The sequence below is a fragment of the Myotis myotis genome, unplaced genomic scaffold (genome assembly GCF_014108235.1).
Source record: "Myotis myotis isolate mMyoMyo1 unplaced genomic scaffold, mMyoMyo1.p scaffold_m19_p_4, whole genome shotgun sequence".
Classification (NCBI taxonomy): domain Eukaryota; kingdom Metazoa; phylum Chordata; class Mammalia; order Chiroptera; family Vespertilionidae; genus Myotis; species Myotis myotis.
Window position 1 is genome coordinate 37,661,729 of NW_023416346.1, and position 22,580 is coordinate 37,684,308.

Sequence of the window (22,580 nt, forward strand, 5' to 3'; positions counted from 1 at the left end):
TTTCCACAAGGCCACACAGTTAATGAGGAGAGGAGTCATAGGATTCCAACTTAAATCTGCATGACCCTAAGGCTCATTACTACCTTCATTCCAGTATCCCAAGTTCCCTCAAAATATATTCAAATGTTTTTGGAAGCTATTCACCATTACAAGTATAAACACGAACCAGAAGACTACTATGAAATCCTAATACCTTTGTTTTCTGCCAGCCTATTCATCCAGTAGCATGCACATCTCCAATATCAAACATGGAAGATTAGAAACAATACAGGATCAATCTGAGACGACCTGGGTTAGAATCTTTACACATTAGCTTTGTAACATTAAATTATTTCTTATATATATAAAAGCTAAGCAACCGGAATGCCGGAACTACCAGAACAACTGGAACAACCAGAACAACTGCAGCCCCTCCCCAGGCCTGCCCAGCCCCCGATCAGCACCCGCACCCCAAATGGGGGCAGAGCCAGCCAATCAACCACCCGCAGCCCCCGCCCCCCCCGCCAGCTCCCCATGGCCCCTCCCCCCAATCAGCCCCACCCCTGATTGTCCCCCGACCCTGATCAGGGGTGTGGCCAGCCAGCCAACCTCCTGTGTCCCCTCCCCCTTGCCGGCCCAGCCCCAATGGCCCCCATCGGGTAATGGACAGGCCGGACCCCGCCCGTGCACGAATTCATGCACTGGGCCTCTAGTACATAAATAAAGGAGGTTAGAATTAAAGCTTCCTTGTAATCTAAAATTCTATAGTTCTAAAGAACACAACCAGAATCAGGGAATAAGATGTATTCTAGTGTTTCTGTTACCAATTCTAGTTGTGGGACCCTGGACCATGTATGGCTCCTCTGAAAAGCTAATTCTTCATTTGTAAAGTAGCATGAATACCACAATAATCCTTCTCTAAAGGATTATTATGAGGACAAAGTGAAAATGATATGTAAACTCTACAATGCACTAAAAGTATGGTGGGATCATCACTACCATTACATTTTATTAACACACATAATAAGCAGCACATCCAGAATTTGATATTAGGCAATACATTCAACATTGGAGAATACAGCGCAAACAAACCATCCCCCAATCTTCCTACAAGATAGTGCAAAAAAGCAATATACAGTTGACCCTTAAACAACACAATTTGAACTGCACAGGTCCACTTTACATGCAGATTTTTTTCAATAAACACTTAAACGTATTTTCCTTATGATTTTGTTAATTACATTTTCTTTTCTCTAGCTTACTTTATTGTAAGAATGCAGTATATAGCCCTTGTTGGTTGGTCAGTGGTTAGAGTTCAGCCCAGAAACTGAAGGTTCTCAGGTTCAATTCTGCTCAAGGGCACATATCTTGGTTGCAGGCTCGATCCAAGGTCCCGTGGGAGCACGTGTGGGAGGCAGCCAATCGATGTCTCTCTCTCACCTCAATGTTTCTCTGTATCTCTCTCCACTCCCACTCTCTCTAAAAAAAACAATGGAAAAAAGTATCCTCTGGTGAGGATTACCAAAAAACACAACACACACACAAAAACACACAGTATATAGCCCAGCCAGTGTTCTCAGTGGTTAGAGCATCAACCTGTGCACCAAGAGGTCTCGGATTCAATTCCCAGTCAAGGGCACATACCTAGGTTGTAGATTCCATCTCTGGCTCTGGTCGGGGTACATGAGACAGAACCAATCCATGTGTCTCAATGTTTTTCTCTCCCACACCCCGCCCTCCACTCTCTAAAAAGCAATGGTGTGGCTAAGTGGTTAAGCATCAAACTATGAACCAGGAGGTCACAGTGGTTCAATTCCCAATCAGGGCTTGATCCCCAGTGTGGAGTGTATACGAGGCAGCTAATCAATGATTCTCTCTCACCATTGATGTTTCCATCTCTCTCTCCCTCTCCCTCTCTGAAATCAATAAAAATATATTTGTAAAAAATAATAAAATAAAAAGTGATGGAAAAAATATCCTTGGGTTAACAAACAAAAAAATACATTTCATTTTCAAAATTGAGCTATCAGCTGTTAAAGTGTGTATATTTTTGAGGGACACCCTGTATAACACATATACAAAATAAGTGTTAAGGTTTTCAGTCAATAGTAGGCTATTAGTAGTTAAGCTTCAGGGAAACTCAAAAGTTTTACTCATATTTTCTAATGTGTGTGGATAAGATGTCAACAACCCTATCCCCTGGATTGTGTAACGGCCAACTGTAGTTTGACTAACTATACTCTTTTTTTCACCTGCTTCAGATTTCTTAACTTCTGCATCTTGCAAAAGCATCCGTCTACATTTGGAAATAAAGCATGCCCTCGAATAACATCATTTCGTTCAACATCATTTCGTTATAGCATTGAGAATGCCATAGTAATTTAACTCTTGGTTGTATCAATTAACCTATGGTAAAACTGTTTTGGTTATACCTAATATCGCTTCATCATAGAACTTATCGACGATGTTAAGTGAGGACTTAGTGTACACCAAATCATGTGTATAGGAATAAATCCTCGTCCTAACTTGTGAAGATAAAACTAATCAGAAGAAAACCTGCTAATAGTCATAGCTCAGACATAGTTACATACAGAGAAAGATTTATTTAACAAACTTCTGGAGACTGGTGTGTTGTTTTTTAGCCTTACGTCTAATTTCTTGTATCTAGAGCAGTACTCCAGACAAGCCCCTCAGATCTCAAAACTTATTCCTCCTTCTCAAAGTGATTTCTAAAAATCCTATCTAATAAAAGAGAAACATGGTAATTGGCGTACAACCACTACCCTTCAATCAGTGAGATATGCAAATTAACTGCCAGCCAAGATGGCGGTAGGCAGCTTGAAACTAGCATGAAGCTTGCTTGCTTCAGTGACAGAGGACTCCAACATTCCCCACCTGCCTTGCCAGTCTCTGAGCTTGCAGTTTAAGAAACATTGTAACAAATATAGAAGCTAAACAAAACCCCAGAAACCTGCTTTCAGCGAGCCCAGGATCTCAGAGCTGAAGTTATACATTGTTTCGATTATAGAACCGAAACAAACCAGATACCTTCTTTCAGCAGCAGAGGCCTCAGAGCTGGAGCCAGAGCTAAAGCTGGCCCAGAATTAAAAAAGAAAAAAGAAAAAAAGGAGCGGTTGGGAGCTTCAGTCAGCCTGAAAACAGCCCTCAGCCCCTCACCCAGACTGGCCAGGCACCCCAGTGGGGACCCCCACCCTGAAGGGTGTGTGACCAGCTGCAAACAGCCATCATCCCCTCATCCAGGCTGGCCAGGCACCCCAGTGGGGACCCCCACCCAGAAGGGTGTGTGACCAGCTGCAAACAGCCACCATCCCCTCACATAGGCTGGCCAGGCACCCCAGTGGGGACCCCCACCCTGAAGGGTGTGTGACCAGCTGCAAAAAGCCATCATCCCCTCACCCAGGCTGGCCAGGCAACCCAGTGAGGACCCCCACCCTGATCCACGACAACCTTCAGGACAAACCAGCCAGCCCCACCCATGCACCAGGCCTCTATCCTATATAGTAAAAGGGTAATATGTCTCCCAGCATGAGGATCAGCAGAGCCGAGAGGCCTCCTGCCACCGGGATCAGCGTGACAGGGGGCAGCGCCCAAACCCCCTGATCGCCCTGCAGCTCTGTGTGTGACGGGGGCAGGGCCACAACCTCCCTATCGGCCCTGCTCTGTCCGTGACAGGGGAAGGCGCCCCAACCCCCTGATCAGCCCTGCTCTGTGCCTGATATGGGGGAGCTCCCCAACCCCCTGATCGCCCTGCGCCTCTATGTGTGACAGGGTGCGGTGCCCCAACGCCCCCCCCCCCACGGCCCCTAGGGATTGGGCCTGCCCTCTGCCACCCGGGAGCAGGCCTAAGCCAGCAGATCGTTATCCCCCGAGGGGTCCCAGACTGCAAGAGGGCACAGGCTGGGCTGAGGGACACCCCCCTCCCCCCGAGTGCACAAATTTTTGTGCACCGGGCCTCTAGTAAATAAATAAATAAACAACCCTGCATGATTTCTAAAACTTCAGACATTTAGTTACATTCACAACTAGGAATGATTTATAAATATTGAATGTATTTATAAACTAGTGGCCCGGAGCACAAAATTCGTGCGGGGGGGCGGGGGGTTGTCCCTCAGCTTGGCCTGCACCCTCTCCAATCTGGGAAACCTTGGGGGATGTCCAATTGCCAGTTTAGGCCTCATCCCTGTGTGATCCCTCATGGCCCTGTGGGATCAGGCCTAAACCGGCAGTTGGTCATCCCTCTTGCAATCTGAGACTGCTGGCCCCTAACCGCTCATCTACCTGCCTGCCTGATCACCCCTAACCACTCTGCCTGCCTGCTTGCCCCCAACAGCCCCGCCTCCCACCAGCCTTCTCACCCCCAACTGGCCCCCTTTCCGCCTGATCGCCCCCACTGCCCCCCCCCCCGCCAGCCTGCTCATCCCAAACTGACCCCCCACCGGCCTCATGGCCCCCAACTGCCCTCCCCAGCTGGACTCATGGCCCCCAACCAGCCTGCTCGCCCCCAACTTCCCCCCCTTGCCGGCCTGTTCGCCAACTGCCCCCCCCACCAGCTTGCTCTCCCCCAACTGCCCCCCCGCCCCTGCTGGCCTGATCACCCCCTATTGCCCTCCCCTCCTGGCCTGATCACCCCAACCACTTATGCCTCAGCCCCGCCACCACGGTGTTGTCCGGAAGGTCGTCCGGAAGGTCTCCTGGTCTAATTAACATATTAGCCTTTTATTAGTATAGATATTTTAGTCAATATCTAAATTATTAAATCATTCATTCAACAATATTTCTTGAGTACCTACTCTACCAGGCATTGTTAGAGACACTGAGGATACAGCATTCAACAACAAAGCCCCTGTCCCCATGGTGCTTAAATTCTAGTAGGGGGAAGAGAAGAGTCCACAAAGAAACAAGAAAATACCAGCAGTGACAAAAGCTACCATGAAAATAAAACAAGGTGACTGTATTGAGAAGGGAGCAGGGCTCCATTCACTATATTTAAACATAACATGCACAACCATTTTAACTAAACCTATAAATAATACATGTTATGTTTCTATCTAAAATAAGTCTTAATCTATAGAGTGTTTGAAAATTAACTATTCTATGTTTCCATTTGCCCCGAACTTCTCTCCCCAGACCTGAACATTTTTCCACTACAAATTTACTAGTGTATCTTTAATCACTCTAAAGTTAGATAGTCAAGAGCATTCTCAGATATCCTAAAGAAGAGTACCTTTTCCCATGGGTTTCACAATGCCTGGCACTGATAAATTCTCAATAGGAGAAGTCTATGAACTATTACCGGCCATAACCATGAATGTGTTCATATGATTACTTTTAAGAATGATATGTAACAATTTTACTTTCTCTACCCTGCTCATGACTAAAAATTATCATTACTATCAAAAAACAGGCTGAACTACTAATAAAATTTTAATTTCACTGTAGGCTTCATTGTTAAAAAATTACCATGCAGTGACAAAAATAAAATCTGGGCTCTTCCCACTGGTTCTCTCATACTCTATTTACAATTTACAAAACACTTGAACACAGCTTATCCACAAACTGTCCACTGAATGCAACTTAGTACTACTGGGCTAGACAAGAGGATGCATAGATTATTGCAGGTTTCCTAAGCAACTACTACTTGTAAATAGAAATGAACTAGAACTACAAATAAGGTGAACAGACATTACAAAATAATACACAGACCCAACTTAAAATAATTAGATACATCTACTTAATACTAAAAACCATCACTACCAGTAAATAACCAGAAAACTACTATTGTATACTCATAATAAAAAGGCCCTCAGGTTAAACTTAAAGTGTTGTCTGTCACATTCAAAATACCTTGCTCAAAAATAAGGGGAAATGGTCATTCTAGCTAGTAATCAAAGAAAATCACATTAAAGAACCTGAAATACCACTGGCAGATGCTTAAAATAACATCTCCAAAGCAGGGATAATGTGGTTGCCATATATCACAGAAATGTTAGGCTCTGTAAGGTGAATAGAGCCCTATTGGAAAACAATGTATCTTCATTTAGAGAGCTTTAAAAGTTCACACTGACTGACAGTGTGATCCCACTCCTGGACATGATCAGATAGGGGTAAAATAAAACAAAGCTACACATAGAAGCAGTGCCATCAAAATCAGAGGGTAAAGAGAAAAATGAACTGCAAGAAAAATATAGGTATTTCATGGTATGGCACCAAAATAAGCCAAAAATGTATATGGCTAAAATGATTCTGTGAACCAATTCCAATGTGTGTTGGGGGCTTTCCCAAACAGCACCAAGTAATTCTCCAGATACCAGTTGGGTATAACTACAATGCAACTCAATTCTGACCTTACCTACCTAGATACAGTACCAGATTCCATATGTTAAGGGTTAAGTCCTACAAAACTTGCCTCCTCCCCATTTCAGAGGCCAGTGGCAAGTCCAGGTAGTTACCTGTGCTTCTGACAGACTGGCAAGGTTCCACCAACCCCCTTCTCCTTAGGTTACTTTGCTAGCTTGGTTCATAGAACTCAAGAGAAACATTACTTACTAGATGAGCAGTTTATTACAAAAGGGTAACTTAGGAACAACCAGACAAAGAGGTGCATAGAGCAAGGTATGGGGCTTGGAGCTTCCATCCCCCTCAGAGTACCACTCTCCCCAAATCTCCATGTGTGTACCAACAAGGAAACTCCCCCGCCCTAGCTGTTTTGGCTCAGTGGCTAGCAGGGGTGGGCAAACTTTTTGACTCGAGGGCCACAATGGGTTCTTAAACTGGACCGGAGGGCCGGAACAAAAGCATGGATGGAGTGTTTGTGTGAACTAATATAAATTCAAAGTAAACATCATTACATAAAAGGGTACGGTCTTTTTTTTTTTTTAGTTTTATTCATTTCAAACGGGCCGGATCCGGCCCGCAGGCCATAGTTTGCCCACAGCTGGGCTAGAGCATTGGCTGAAGTGTCCCGGGTTCAATTCCAGTCAGGGGCACATACCCGGGTTGTGGGCTCAATCCCTAATTGGGGGTGTGCAGGAGGCAGCCAATCAATCTTTCTCTCTCATTACTGATGTTTCTATCTCTCCCTTCCTCCCAGAAACCAATAAAAATATATTTTTTAAAAAAACAAAAAACAGGGAAGCTCCCCAAACACTGTCTGTTTTGGTTTTTATTAAGATTTCATTACGTAGATGTGGTTGATTAAAACATTGGCATTGGTGACTGAGCTCCATCTCCAGCCCTTCTCCCCTCCCTGGAGGTCAGAGGATGAGACTGCAAGTTCCAATCCTCTAATCACAGAGTTGGCTCCACTAGCAACCAACCAACCCCCATCTTTAGGTGCATTCCAAAAGCCACTTCATTAATATAAAAGACACCTTTTCACTCTCAGCCCTTGGGGAGCTCTGTATCAGAAACAGGGGAAAGAACAAATATGTATATCTTATAAATAAAAGTATCATACTAGCCTTGCTTCACATCAATCAAAAGTAAATTCCAGATCCATTAAATTTTTTAATGTGGGGGAAAAAAAGCAGAAGAGATTTTCATGTGGTAGGTAGCCAAGGCAGTGCTACTGCAAGGAATCCTATCTAATAAAAAGGCGATATGCAAATTGACCATCATGCCCTCATGTGGTCAAAGATGGCCACCCCCATGTGGTTACAAGATGGCCACCACAAGATGGCCGGCAGGAGAGGGCAGTTGTGGGCAATCAGGCCAGCAGGGGAGGGCAGCTGGCGGGACCAGGCCTGCAGGGGAGGGCAGTTAGGGGCAACAAGGCCAGCAGGGGAGGGCAGTTGGTGGGACCAGGCCTGTAGGGGAGGGCAGTTGGGGGGACCAGGCCTGCAGGGGAGGGCAGTTAGGGGCAACAAGGCCAGCAGGGGAGGGCAGTTGGTGGGACCAGGCCTGTAGGGGAGGGCAGTTGGGGGGACCAGGCCTGCAGGGGAGAGCAGTTGAGGGGGGCCAGGTCGGCAGGGGACAGCAGTTAGGGGTGACCGGGCCAGCAACAAAGGGCAGTTGGGTGTCGATCAGGCTGGCAGGGGAGTGGTTAGGGGCAATCATGCAGGCAGGCAGGCAAGTGAGCAGTTGGGAGCCAGCAGTCCCGGATTGTGAAAGGAATGTCCAACAGTAGAACATCCCCAAGGGGTCCCAGATTGGAGAGGGTGAAGGCTGGGCTGAGGGACAGCCCCCCCCCCCCACCCAGAGCACGAATTTTGTGCACCAGGGCTATAGCTTTATTATGCACGGGTGGGATCCCTCAGCCTGGCCGCTGATTGGGGCTTATCAGGGCCTTCTCACCCAGTCCCGATCTGGGCCAATCGGGGCCGGCCGGCCAGGGGGAGGGACCACGGGAGGTTGGCCGGCCACAGGAGGTTGGCTGTGGGAGTGCACTGAACACCAGAGGGCAGCTCCTGCGTTTCAGCATCTGCCCTCTCAGTACGCATCATAGCGACTGGTTGTTCAGTTGTTCGGTCGTTTGGTCATTCGGTCGCTTAGGCTTTTATACATATAGACAGGGAAAAGCATGTAATGTATTCTTTTCACTTAACAATATATACATTATTACACCCATATAAAATATACACATGGCATTCTGTACTTACCCTTTTGGGAAACTTAACACACTTAATTGTAACTGCTTATTTAATCTTTTTCTCCCTACTAGACTATAAATTCTATGAGGGCAGGGACCGGGTCTGTCTTCTTCATTACTAAATCCCCAGTGCTTAATTAACACAGTGCCTGCTACATAGTGGACACTCAAATATTTGTGAATCAATTCTACTTCTGGGTATATACACAAAAGAATTTAAAAGAGGAACTTAAACAGATATCAACATTTTCACAATAGCAAAAAGGTAGAAACAACCCGAGTGTCCATCATGGATGAATGAACAAAATGTAGCATATACATACAATGGAATACTATTCAAGCTTAAAAAGGGTGGAAATCCTGACATATGCTACAAATGGCTGACCACTGAAACCATTATGCCAAGTGCAATAAGCCAGTCACCAAAGGACATTCTATGCTTCCTCCTATATGAGATACCTAGAATAGTCAAATACATAGAGATAAAACAGAACACTGGTTACTAGCGACTGTTAGAGGACAGACTGGAAGAGACAGGGAGTTGTTTAATGGGTACAGATTCATTACAGGGTGATGAAAAAAAAAGTTCTAGAGAGGGATGATGATGACATTTGCACAACAATGTGAATGTACTTAATGCCACTGAACTGCACTCTTAAAATAGTTAAAAATGTAAAATTTATATTTTACCAAAATAAAAAATTAAGTACTTTTAGAATGAAGGTAGAATTTATGAGCAGTGTTTTCAGATAATAGTTTCTCTGAAATATTTTTCCAGGAATCAGAAAAGTGAGAAGATTTTATAAGATACTCATGACTGGCATTATTTCTACCCAAGGTGAGCTTTTCCACAAAATTTGAAAACTATTAAGTGGTTGCCTACACATTTATTTCACATGGAAGTACAGAGGGAAAAAAGGTTTTCCTTTTCAAATAATCACTGATTAGATTAGCTTTAAAGATAATTTCAACTTGACATAACTAGAACAGCTTTTATATCTATACAATTCAAAAGCATTTCCCAGATGGACAACATGCCATCTGGATTCTTTTCAAATTTGAAATATTTATGAATTTTATGCTATCTTTTCCTAGATTTTCTAACTCTCTGACCAGTCCATCAATGGTCCTACTACCTCCTGCCCAATTAACAAGGTTTTCTGGTGATTGTGGCAAGAGAAGGAGATAAAGGAGGGTATGGAGGGTATAAATGGTGATGGAAGGAGACTTGATTTGAGATGGTGAACCCACAATAGTACACAAATGTGCTGTGGAATTGTGCACCTGAAACCTGTATAATTCTGTTAACCAGTGTCACCCCAATAAATTCAGTGAAAAGGAGAAAAAACAAGGTTTTCACCCATTTCTATTTATTTATAAGTCCCCTCCTAAAAGCCAATGTACTTTCTGCACAGGTATTCCTAACATATAGCTCCTGCTCTTATGTCTGCTAAACTCCAGTTACATAGTATCAGCTTAAGACTGAAATATCTAAAATAAAATTTGTGCCTGGCCGGCATGGCTCAGTGGTTGAGTATTGATCTATGACCACAGAGGTCATAGTTTGATTCCAGGTCAGGGGGCACATGCCCAGGTTGTGGTCTCGATCCCCAGTATGGGGCGTGCAGAAGTCAGTCTATCAATGATTCTCTGTAATCATTGATGTTCCTATCTCTCCCTCTCCCTTCCTCTCTGAAATCAATAAAAACATTTATTTAAATAAATAAATAAAATTTGTCTCTTTCTCTCCAAAATCAGTTACCATTTCAATTACCATTTAAATGCAAGAGCACAGACCTGCCCGTTAGTGTCACTCCAATAAGCCAAGGTTGTGGGTTTGATTCCTGGTCAAGGCACATACAAGAATCAACCAATGAAATGAATGCATCTTTCTCTCTCTCTCTCTCTCTCTCTCTCTCTCTCTCTCTCTCTCTCTCTCTCTCCCCCTCTCATCAATAAAAATTTTAAAAAATTAAAAAGAAATAAAATAGCCAGCTGTCATGGCCCAGTGGTTGAGTGTTAACTTATGAACCAGGAGATCATGGTTCAATTCCTGGTCAAGGCACAAGCCTGAGTTGCAGGTTTTGGAGTTCAGGTTTCAGTCACGTCCTGGTCCTTTGTTTCTGTGGGGGAGGGGGGGGAGAGTACTTAAGGGTTCACAACTATTACTTGTGAATGGTGTTCACAAGTGTTGCTCCAAAACTTTGGTTCTGGGGGTATTTTTTTTTAATTGTTGACACTATTACAGATGTCCCCATTTCCCCCCCTTTGCCCACTTCCACCCAGTCCCTGCTCCCCCTTCCATCTGGCCGTCACCACATTGTTGTGTCTATGGGTTATGCTTGTTGGCTAATCTCTTCACCTTCTTTCATCCAGTCTCCCCACCCCTTATCTCTGACATCTGTCAATCTGTTCCACACATTCATTACCTCTGGTTCTATTTTATTCATGTTTATTTTGTGCATTAGATTCCACATATAAGTAAGATCATATGGTATTTGTCTTTCACTTATTTCACTTAACATAATAGTCTCCAGGTCCATCCATGCTGTTGCAAAAGGTGACAGTTCTTTTTTTAAAATTTTTTGTTTTTTAATTGATTTCAGAAAGAGAAATGGAGAGGGACACATAGAAACATCAATAAGAAAGACTCATTGATAGGCTGCCTCCTGCACAGCCCCTACTGGGGGTCGGGCCCGCAACCCAAGCATGTGCCTTGACTGGGCATCGAACCTCGACCTTCTGGTTAAGGGGTCAATGCTCAACCACTGACCCACACTGGCCAGGCTAGAGTTCCTTCTTTTTTTACAGCTGAGTATTCCATTGTGTAAATTTACCACAGCTTTTTTTTTTTATCCACTCATCTACTGATGGACATTTGGGCTATTTCCATATCTTGGCTATCGTAAATAATGCTGTTATGGACAGGGGTACATATATTCTTTTTGATTGATGTTTCGAGACTCCTAAACTATATTCCCAGAAATGGGATCACTACGTCAAAAGGCAGTTCCATTTTTAACTTTTTGAGGAAACTCCATACTGTTTTTCACAGTGGATGCACCAGTCTGCATTCTGCAAGAGATTTTTGAGTAGAAACAAAGAGGTAAGCATTTCAGGACATCAGAAAACGACTTATGTGTTATGAAAATATTAACTAAAACATAACTATTAACAGCTTCAACATATGGCAGTTTTGAACATACATACAACATATGTTCATACATATATGTTGTGCATATATTGTGTGTATATTACATACTAACTTATAAATGGCAAAGCTAAGAATCCTATTTGAAGTCAACTAACTCCCTGCTTCACATCTGTCTCCAAACTGTGCATATCACAAGTACACTATAATTGGTCAATAAACTAATCTTTAGGCAAAATGATGGGTTGAAATTTAAGCAGCAAAAGCTGATTTGGATGGCAGACCTCTACTAAGAGAGAAAAGGCTTCACAGAATCTAGAAGCTGAGCTGAGGGCACATACTCCTTCCTCCTGGAATTCAAAGGCAATTCATAATAGGATTCTAAAAACTACAATGCTAGACTCTACTGCCTCTCCACTCCCACCCTAAAAAAGGCCCAAGCACATGCCACAGTACTTCTGTGTTCCAGGGTATTCCAACTTGGTCCATTAAAATTAGTTTAATTCAAGATCAGCTTGTAAATAAGTCTCGTGAGTCTCAGGATACCACATAATGCAGCCACTCAATATTATACATCTAGAATATGTTCCATGCGCTGTTCCAGTTGGTGGGGTTAAGGCAAAGAACAAGACAAATAATTTTTGCCCACATTGAGTTTACATTATAGTGTAGGGAAAGAGACAACCCATGCAAAACTGTTTGATGGTAAAAAAGAGCCTTGCCAAGCACAGGTGGTGTGGCTCAGTCATTGAGCATCAACCTATGAACCAGGAGGTCACAGGTTTGATTCCCAGTCAGGGCACATGCCTGGGTTTCAGGCTCAATCCCCAGTGTGGGGCATGCAGGAGGCAGCCAATCAATTATTCTCTCTCATCATTCATGTTTCTATCTCTCCCTCCCTTCCTCTCTGAAATAAATAAAAAATAGAGCCTTCCCAAGAAATAAAGCAGAGAAGGAGGAAAGGGAATGCTAGGGGCAAATGACATTATTTTACATGACATGACCAAGGAATACTTAACTGAAAGGCTAATTACTTGAAAAAAGTGTCCTGAATAAATAGGAAAACAAGCTAGGCAGAGGGACCAGCAAGAACAAAGGCCCTGAAGCAGGAACCTATTTCGGCAAATTGCTGAATTCCTTTAGGCCCGTGGTCGGCAAACTGCAGATCGCGAGCCACGTGCGGCTCTTTGGCCCCTTGAGTGTGGCTCTTCCTAAGCCTTAGGAGTACTCTAATTAAGGTAATAACAATGTACCTACCTATATAGTTTAAGTTTAAAAACTTTGGCTCTCAAAAGAAATTTCAATCATTGTACTGTTGATATTTGGCTCTGTTGACTAATGAGTTTGCCGACCACTGCTTTAGGCCCTGGTTTTCTCATCTGTAAAATGGTTACAATATCCGCCTGGCCAGATGGCTCAGTTGGTTGGAACATCGTCCCATACACCAAAAAGGCTGCAAGTTCAATTTCCAGTCAGGGTACATACCTAGGTTTGTAGGTTCAATGCCCAGAAGGCAACTAACTGATTGATGTTTCTCTCTCACATCAATGCTTCTCTCTCTCTCTCTTTTTCTCCCCATCTACCTCTCCTTCCCCTCCCTTCCTCTCTCTCTCTCTAAAAATCAATGACCATACCCTCGGGTGAAGAATAAAAAATGGGTATAATATCACCAGGTATCTGACACATGAAATGTACTCAATAAATGAGAATATTAGTTATCTTGGGACCTATCATGCCAGCAAAACCCTCAGCATATTGGATAATACACAGAAAATACTCAAAAATTATACTGTTATCTAATTCCCACCTATATATATATAAAAGGCGGTGACCAACCATACATCCATCCAACCATCTGATACATATGTTGCGCACTGGCAATCTATAATAATAGAAGTGTAATATGCAAATCGACCGAACAGCAGAACGACCGTCTGGGCAACCTTCCAGACAACCACACTATGTCACACACTGGCGCCAGGCCAGCCAAGGAGGGTGCGATGCGATTGGTCAGGGGGACCCACGATCAATCACCCTACAGAGGGAGGCCCAGGCCACAGGCCAGCGACATGTGGCGGGTGTGCGGGGCTGGCCAGTGATCGCTCCGCAGAGGGAGGCCCAGGACAGCCAAGCGATCGCACCCCACGCCTGTTGCCCTCAGGAGGAGGCAACCAGTGGCGGGGGGGAGGGGGGGGGCAGCACCACACAAATGGCAAGCAGTGGCAGCGGCGGGGGTGGGGCCAGCTGCCGGCAGCCAGGGGAAAGAAAGCCCCGATAGGCCCTGATCTCCAGCCAGGCCTAGGGACCCTACCTGAGGGGTCCCAGATTGCGAGAGGGTGCAGGCCAGGCTGAGGAACAGCCCATCCCCCCCCCCTTGCAAGTATTTCATGCACCGGGCCTCAAGTTCAAAAAGAAATGTTGACTCGCACATGCACGATACATAAAAAGCTCTTACTAGCACCAATCGCATGCATGTCTTTTGATCTGTCACTGTTGATCATGAATTTGGTTGACACTTCTATTATAGAGAAAGGGCAAATTGTTGTATCAAAATATTTCTTCTAATTAATTCCCTTTCAATGTGCATAAATCCATGCACTGGGCCACTAGTTTAAAAATAAACGTTGACTCACACATGCGACATACACATAAAGCTCTTGCTGGCGCCAATCACACACGTTTTAATTTTATACTACTACTAGAGGCCCGGTGCACGGATTCGTGCATCAGTGGGGTCCTTCAGCCTGGCCTTCTCGCAATCCGGGTCCCCTCAGGGGATGTCAGACTGCCGGTTTCAGCCCGATCCCCGCATGAATCTTTCGTCTAATTCATTTCCTTTCAATGTGCATGAATCCATGCACTGGGCCTCTAGTATGCATATAAAATCTTTGGTTAATCTCTTCTCCACCCCTCCCCCCTTCCCTCTGAGATTCATCAGTCTGTTCCATGTTTCCATGCCTGTGCGTTGAGCGCCTGCCCCCTGGTGGTCATGGAGTGTCATAGCTACCGGTCGAACAGTCGAACGGTCGCCTAGGCTTTTATATATATACTAGAGGCCTGGTGCACAAAAAATTGTGCACTCAGGGGGGTCCCTCAGCCCAGCCTGTGCCCTCTCGCAGTCTGGGACCCCTCAGGGGATGTCCACCTGCTGGCTTAGACCCGCTCCCTGGGGGATTGGGCCCAAGCTGGCAGTCAGACATGCCTCTGGCAGCCCGGGAGCCCTCAGGGGATGTCCACTTGCCAGTGGGGATCAGGCCTCAGCTGCAGTTGGACATCTTTAGCGCTGCTGAGGCGGGAGAGGCTCCCGCCACCACCACTGTGCTGGCAGCCGTCAGCCTGGCTTGTGGCTGAGCAGAGTTGCCCCTGTGGGAGCACACTGACCACCAGGGGGCAGCTCCTGCATTGAGCGTCTGCCCCCTGGTGGTCAGTGTGTCATAGTGACCAGTCATTCCCAGTCGTTCTGCTGTTAGGGTCAATTTGCATATTACCCTTTTATTATAAAGGATACTAGAGGCCTGATGCACGAAATTCGTGCACTCAGGAGTCCCTCAGCCCGACCTGTGCCCTCTCCCCGTGGGCCTAAGCTGGCGGTTGGACATCCTTAGCGTTGCCTCAGAGGCGGGAGAGACTCCAGCCACCGTTGCTCCGTGAGCCTGGCTTCTGGCTGAGCAGCACTCCCCCTGTGGGAGTGCACTAACCACCAGGGGAAGCTCCTGCGTTAAGCATCTGTCCCCTGGTGGTCAGTGCATGTTATAACAACCAGTCGTTCTACTGTTTGGTCAATTTGCATATTAGCCTTTTATTATATAGGATAGATATTATATATATAGATATATAGATATATAGATATATAGATATACTATTTTGACATGTAATTTTTTGCAGTAATGTAATTACCGCACAAATCTTTCTTCTAATTAATTTCCTTTCAATGTGCACAAATCCATGCACCGAGCCACTAGTAATAACATATAAGGCAGATGAGATTATACCTATTTTATGCTTGGGAAACCTAAGGATCTGAACTTTGCCTAATCTTCTGCTGACCTTTAAAATTCCTGTAAGGATGAACAAACAATTCCACAATTAAAAAGAGGACTTAAATACAATGCCAAGAAGAGGAAACCATTCACATTAATGGTTCTATAGCACTAAGAACACGGACTCTACAGCCAGATTGCCTGGGTTCACATCAAGGTTCCACCTCTTCCTAGATACAGCAGGTCCTCGAATTATATAATTTCATTCAACATCATATATATATATATATAAAAAAGCCTAAGAGACTGGCCGATGGCCAGTAGCTATGATGCACACTGACCACCAGGGGGCAGATGCTCAACGCACAGGCATGGAAACATGGGATGAATCTCAGTGGGAAGGGAGAAGGGGGGGTGGGAGGAGATTAACCAAAGCTTTTATATGCATACTAAAAGCCCGGTGCACGAATCCATGCATCAGTGGGGTCCCTCGGCCTGGCCTGCGGGAATCAGGCCGAAACTGGCTCTCCAACATCCCCTGAGGGGGTCTCGGATTGCGAGAGGGCGCAGGCCAGGCCGTGGGACCCCACCGGAGCATGAATCCGTGCACCGGGCCTCTGGTTTCTGTATAATGTTGATGAAAAAAATCAATTCTTAGTCAGGACCACTGACTGTGTGAAGTTTGCATGTTCTACCCATGTCTGCGTGGGTTTTCTCCAGGAACTCCGGTTTCCTCCCAAACCCCGAAGATGTGCATATGATGTGAACTGGCATGTCTACACTATCCCAGTCCCTGTGAATGTGAATGTACCCTACAATGGGAGAGCATCCTGTAAGGGGTGGGTCCCGCCTTGCACCCTGAGCTGCTGAAAGTGGGTTGAAAAAGAATTTTGTTTTTCTTTTTTTAAATTATCTGAGAGAAAGAGAAACATCAATGTGAGAGAGAAACATCCATCAGTTGCCTCCTAGACATGCCTCAACCAGGGATCCAGAACCCAGAACCTGGGTATGTACCCTAACCAGTAATCAAACTCACTACCTTTTGGTGTACAGGACGATGCTCCAACCAACTAAACCACACTGGCCAGAGCTTGTTTTTCTTAATATTCCTTAAATGTATGCATAGCTCACATTCATTTCAATGTTTAATACTAGAAATGTTTTGAGTCTTTCTTTAGAAATTTGGTTGATTTTGTGACCAGAAATATTCTGTAGGAACTTAACTCTTGTTTATATCAATTAGCCTACAGTAAAACTGTTTTTGTTACATGTTGTTTGGCTTAAAGTCACCATTTCCAAGGACCTATCGAGGACATTAAGTGAGGACTTACTATATATGTCCTTGGACAATGTTTTCACACTGCACCTGTTTCCTCACCTGTAAATAAGAAATAATAGCACCTACCTCACAGGGTTATTAAGAGGATTAAATGGGTTAATTTTTTAAAGTCACTTCTATTTCAGTGCCTACCATATACAAATGCCTAACATATAGAGTTATCTAGCATTAGCAGTAATAGCATAAAAAAAAAAGGAAATTGCCACCAAACATTTCTATTTTCCATGGAGAATTTTAGAAATTGTAAAAACACTGGAGATGGAAAAGCAGCAGAAAAGGACGGCTGGAGAAAATTTAAACAGGCCCTGGCCGGGTAGCTCAGTTGGTTAGAGCATCATCCCAATACATCAAGGTTGCGGGTTCAATCCTCGGTCAGGGCATATAAAAGAATCAATCAATGAATGTATAAATAAGTGGAACAACAAATTGATATCTCTCTCTTTCTCTCCTCTCCCTCCCTTTCTCTCTCTAAAATAAATCAATAAATAAAAGAAAATTAAAAACAGAACAATGCAAAGTGGCATCATAATGTTGCCTGCATTTAGACCAATTATCCTGAACAGATTATTCCTATAAGTATCATTGCCCTTTATTAAGAACACTACTCGTTAAAAAAAAAACAAAAAAACTACTCATGACACATATGCCAACAAAGGTTTGGCTAACATTTGGCTTCATAATTTATAACAGGTTTAATTCCTTAAAATTAATTCAGCTGTCACTTTAATGAGGATTAAAGCAAGTATAGTATCACAAACTTTGTTATCTTCTGCCCCGCAACCTTCTTCTAGTTCAGTGGGTCTCAACTTTGGCTGCACATTAGAATCACCTGGGAATCTTTTTAAAATCCTGATTTCTGGGTCTCATCCTCCGGAAATTCTGTTTCTTTGTTATGCGGTGGGGCCACAACATTAGTAACAAAGAAACAGAATTTCCGGAGGATGAGGCCCAGAAATCAGGATTTTAAAAAGATTCCCAGGTGATTCTAATGTGCAGCCAAGGTTGAGAACCACTGTTCTAGTTGTTCCTTGATGTTTATTATAAAATATGAAACATTATCACATGTAACTTCAGATTGAGAATGATTTATCCTCTATCAGCTCCTGGTAGAAAATTAACCTTTCACCTACCTAATTTTCCGAAATTTTCTGACTACTTTGAGAAGTTTAACTTCCTCCTCAGTCTGTCTCATCAATTCTTGTCTCTTTAATTCTCTATCTCCAAAAAGTTATCACTATGGCCCTGGTGGGTATGGCTCAGTTGGTTGAGCATTATTCCATGTGCAAAAAGTCACTGGTTTGATTCCTAGTGGGGGCAACTGCCCAGGTTATCAGTTCCATCCCTGGTTGGGGTGAGTGCATGAGGTAGCCAACTGATGTTTCTGTCTCTCTCTAAAATCAATAAAAACATTTTTTTAACATTATCACTACGAAATCTATAAATCATCCCACTGGGAGGCAGTGTATCCCCATGTAAAGAAGTGTGCTAGAATTAGGCAGAATTGGATTCAAAAGTAAGCTCTGCCACTTAGCCAAGTTATCTTGGGCAAGTCACTTAACCAATTCTGAACCTCAGCAAATGAAAATACCATCAGCTACTTCAATGGTTGCTGTTAAAAAATTAAATGTTACAAAGCCTAGTACAACTACTACATAATATCCTGTAGATACAAACTTAAAGTTTATCATTAATGCAAAGCCAACTAGAGGAAACAAATTGACTACTTCTCTTCCAACATACAGTCCTGTAATGAATATAAACCATGTAATTACAATGCAGGGTTACATTTCTACAAAACCTAAGGTTTAAATTCAATTATTTGAGAATCTGTATAATATCTACTACATAAGACAAGAACTCACACAAAATCAGATAAAAACAAAATTCCTACTCTGAAAAAGTTAACAATTTTGTTATGAGATAAATTTGGATATTCACCTACATTGTACATTTAAACACTATATATTTATACACAAAAAAAAATTACCTCAAGTTAGGTTTGCTACTTTTCTTCAGCAACCTGGATGGATGTCAGTCTACTTCAAAGATTTAGGAACTAATTCCCTCTTTTTTTTTTAATATATTTTATTGATTTTTTACAGAGAGGAAGGGAGAGGGATAGAGAGTTAGAAACATCGATCAGCTGCCTCCTGCACACCCCCTACTGGGGATGTGCCCGCAACCAAGGTACATGCCCTTGACTGGAATCGAACCTGGGACCATTCAGTCCCCAGGCCGACACTCTATCCAATGAGCCAAACCGGTCAGGGCAAATTCCCTCTTTTCTAATATAATTCTGTATTGTCCAGATAATCCCTCTCAAATTTTTCAAGTTTGTCTAGAACAGTGGTTCTCAACCTACCTAATGCCGTGACCCTGTTGTGGTGACCCCCAACCATAAAATTGTTTTCGTTGCTACTTCATAACTGTAATTTTGCTACTGTTATGAATCATAATATAAATATCTGATATGCAGGATATATTTTAATTGTTACAAATTGAACATAATGAAAGCATAGTGATTAATCACAAAAACAATATGTAATTATATATGTGTTTTCCGATGGTCTTAAGCGACCCCTGTGAAAGGGTCGTCCGACCCCCAAAGGGGTCGTGACCCACAGGTTGAGAACCACTGGTCTAGAACATCCACATATGAATGCAACTACCGAATAGTCCTCAATGAATAGTAGCACATTATGCATTGATATTTAATAAAAACTCAAAAAAGTACATATTCTCAGTGCTGGAAAAATCCATTTGTCATTGACAATTTTGCTTTTCAAAAACATACCTTCATACTTCTGCTTCCCTGCCAGCCATGTACCACCACTTCCTCAATTCTCTTGCCAGAGATCAAGTCTGAGGAATGTCTTTTGGCCTAAATTGAGTGGTGTAAACAGGGAGGGGCATATCCCAATGGGAAAATATTATGGTTTTGCTAATATTTCCTACATTTTCTCTACTTCTTTAGTGTATAAGGGAAATTCTCAAAGGTTCATGTGCCTATCTTTAAAACTACTTCTTTAAACCATAGAGGCCTTCTTTCAGTAAGGGGATATTAAACATGTTCTCTGTAATAACATTCTCGTCATAAAGTTTGCAAATTTAAGTACAAGGCAGTAGACACATTGGTGTGCATGGAAAATTTTTCTTTGCTTTGAAAAGAGAAAAAGGTTAGAAATCCAAGAAAACAGGATATCATACATCCCAATTCTGAAATGGAAATATTTCAAATATACCAAACTTAAATCAACATGCATATCCTATATAGAGAATGAATTTAATAAGCATCATATAACACTACAAAGACATTTCAAACTAACATTCCAACAGAGAATTCAAAAGTAAAGTATAAATATATATATAAATTTAAATTCCTATTTAAAAGCAAGTATTTATAACTTGAAATTTAAAAAGACACAAAAGGCCCATAACAGAGTGAGCTTGCTGGTTGCCTCTTTTGCTTTTATACAGAACCGGAAAATCATTTAGGTTTCAACTTTTGGATAGCAATAACTGGTTATAAGGGATGACCATGGGCTCTTTTAACTTAGTTTATTAACAATCGCCAAAGACGAAAGCATTCCAAGGCTATATTAACAGTCCTGAATTGTTATTTTTTCTGCTAAAGCTTTCCAGAGCAATCCTTATTGTTAAATATTTGTCATTAATCTCAAATTAAGGACATTATCAAACTGTATTGACAACTATTGATTTTAGCCTAATATTCTTTCATATATAGCAATCCCAGTATATCTTATCTAATAAAGAGGGAATATGCTAATTGACCCTCACACCATCGAAAAGGTGGCAGCGCCCACAGCCAATAAGGAGGGAATATGCTAACTGACTGCCCCACCCTCAAAGATGGCAGCGCCCACAGCCAATAAGGAGGGAATATGCTAACTGACTGTCCCGCCCCCAAAGATGGTGGCTCCCAGACAATAAGGAGGGAATATGCTAATTGACTGCCCCATCCTCAAAGATGGCAGCGCTCACAGCCAATAAGGAGGGAATATGCTGACTGTCCCGCCCTCAAAGATGGCGGCCCCCAGAGCCACAAGATGGCAGCACCCAGTCCCCTCAGCCCTGCTGTGGCGGCAGGTGCAGCAAGGCCGGGCCCACCCCCAGGCAGGTCCGGCCTTGCCACGCACCTGCCTCCAGAGTCCCCAAGTCCCCTCAGCCGCCCAGGGCCAGCCTGAGGAACAAGCAAGCCTCAGATGGCAGTTGCCCAGCCGCCCAGGGCCGCCCAAGGCTCAGGTAACCAGGGCTGGCTGACGCTTGCACTGCTGCCAGTGGCAACAGCAGAGGTGTGATGGGGCATCACCTTCCCCTGATCGCCGGGTCGCCTCCCACCCCTGAGGGCTCCCAGACTATGAGAGGGGGCAGGCCAGGCTGAGGGCCCCTCCCCACAAGTGCATGAATTTTCATGCACCGGACCTCTAGTAATGTTATAAAAAAGAATTATTTTTAATTGTTTTAGCCCTCATCAGAGGACATGCTGAGAGGAAAGGGAAGAGGGAGAGGGAGGGAAGGTCAGGGAGAGAAACATCAATATGAGAAACATTGATCAGTTGCCTTATCTATGTGCCTCAACCCAGAATAGAACACACAACTCGGGTATGTACCCTGACTGGGAATCAAAGTGGCAACCTCAACCAACTGAGCCATTCTGGCAGGGCAAAAAATACTTTTTTATATTTTCAGAGTGATAAAAAAACCCAACTGACAATATTACCTGAGGACTGAGATTATATAATCTAGTTTGCCATTGTATATATATCCCCATCTCTGTAGGCACTTTTCAGTACCAGTTTTTTTGTTTGTTAGTTTAATCCTCACCCAAGGATATGTGTACTGATTTTGGGAGAAGAGAAACAGGGAGAACATCGATGTGAGAGAAAAACATTGATCGGTGGCCTCCTGTGCCGACCAGGGATCAAACCCACAACCTAGGTTGTGCCCTAACCAGGAATTGAAACTGCAACCTTTTGGTTTACAGGAAGAAGTTCCAACCAACTGAACCACTGGGCCAGGGCCAGCAATAGCTTGTTAAACTTTTTTATTGATTTTTTTTTTAGAGAGGGAGAAAGGGAAAGAGATAGAAACATCAATGAAAAAAACATCATAGATTGGCTGTCTACTGGGGATCAAGCCTGAAACCCAGGCTTTAAAAAACTGCATGAATTTCATATAATAAATCAAATCCTCAAGAAATAAACTTTTTGTCTGCCAATCACTCAAATTCCTTTATCTGGTCAGAAATGCGGTTCTCACCATAGCTGGTTTGGCTCAGTGGATAGAGCATCAGCCTGCAGACTGAAGGGTCCTGGTTTTGATTCTGGTCAAGGGCACGTGCCTGGATTGTGGGCTCGATCCCGGTAAGGGGCATGCAGGAGGCATCTGATCAATGATTCTCTCATCATCAATGTTTCTTTTTTTAAATATTTTTTATTGATTTTTTTACAGAGAGGAATGGAGAGGGATAGAGAGTTAGAAACATCGATGAGAGAGAAACAT

General features: G+C 43.5%; 1 protein-coding gene across 8 annotated transcripts in view; it reads right to left on the reverse strand.

Annotated features, from left to right (window-relative positions):
* The window catches only part of STAG2 (stromal antigen 2), a 156,839-nt gene that overhangs the window by 124,862 nt on the left and 9,397 nt on the right, over positions 1–22,580 (reverse strand). The window contains exon 1 of one of the 8 annotated variants that reach the window (XM_036306022.1): positions 15,731–15,754. The exons of the other annotated variants lie outside the window; for them this stretch is intronic. The gene's annotated coding sequence lies outside the window, so the exon portion shown is untranslated. Of the gene's footprint in view, positions 1–15,730; positions 15,755–22,580 lie in introns of those variants that run through there. 8 annotated transcript variants of the gene reach the window in all.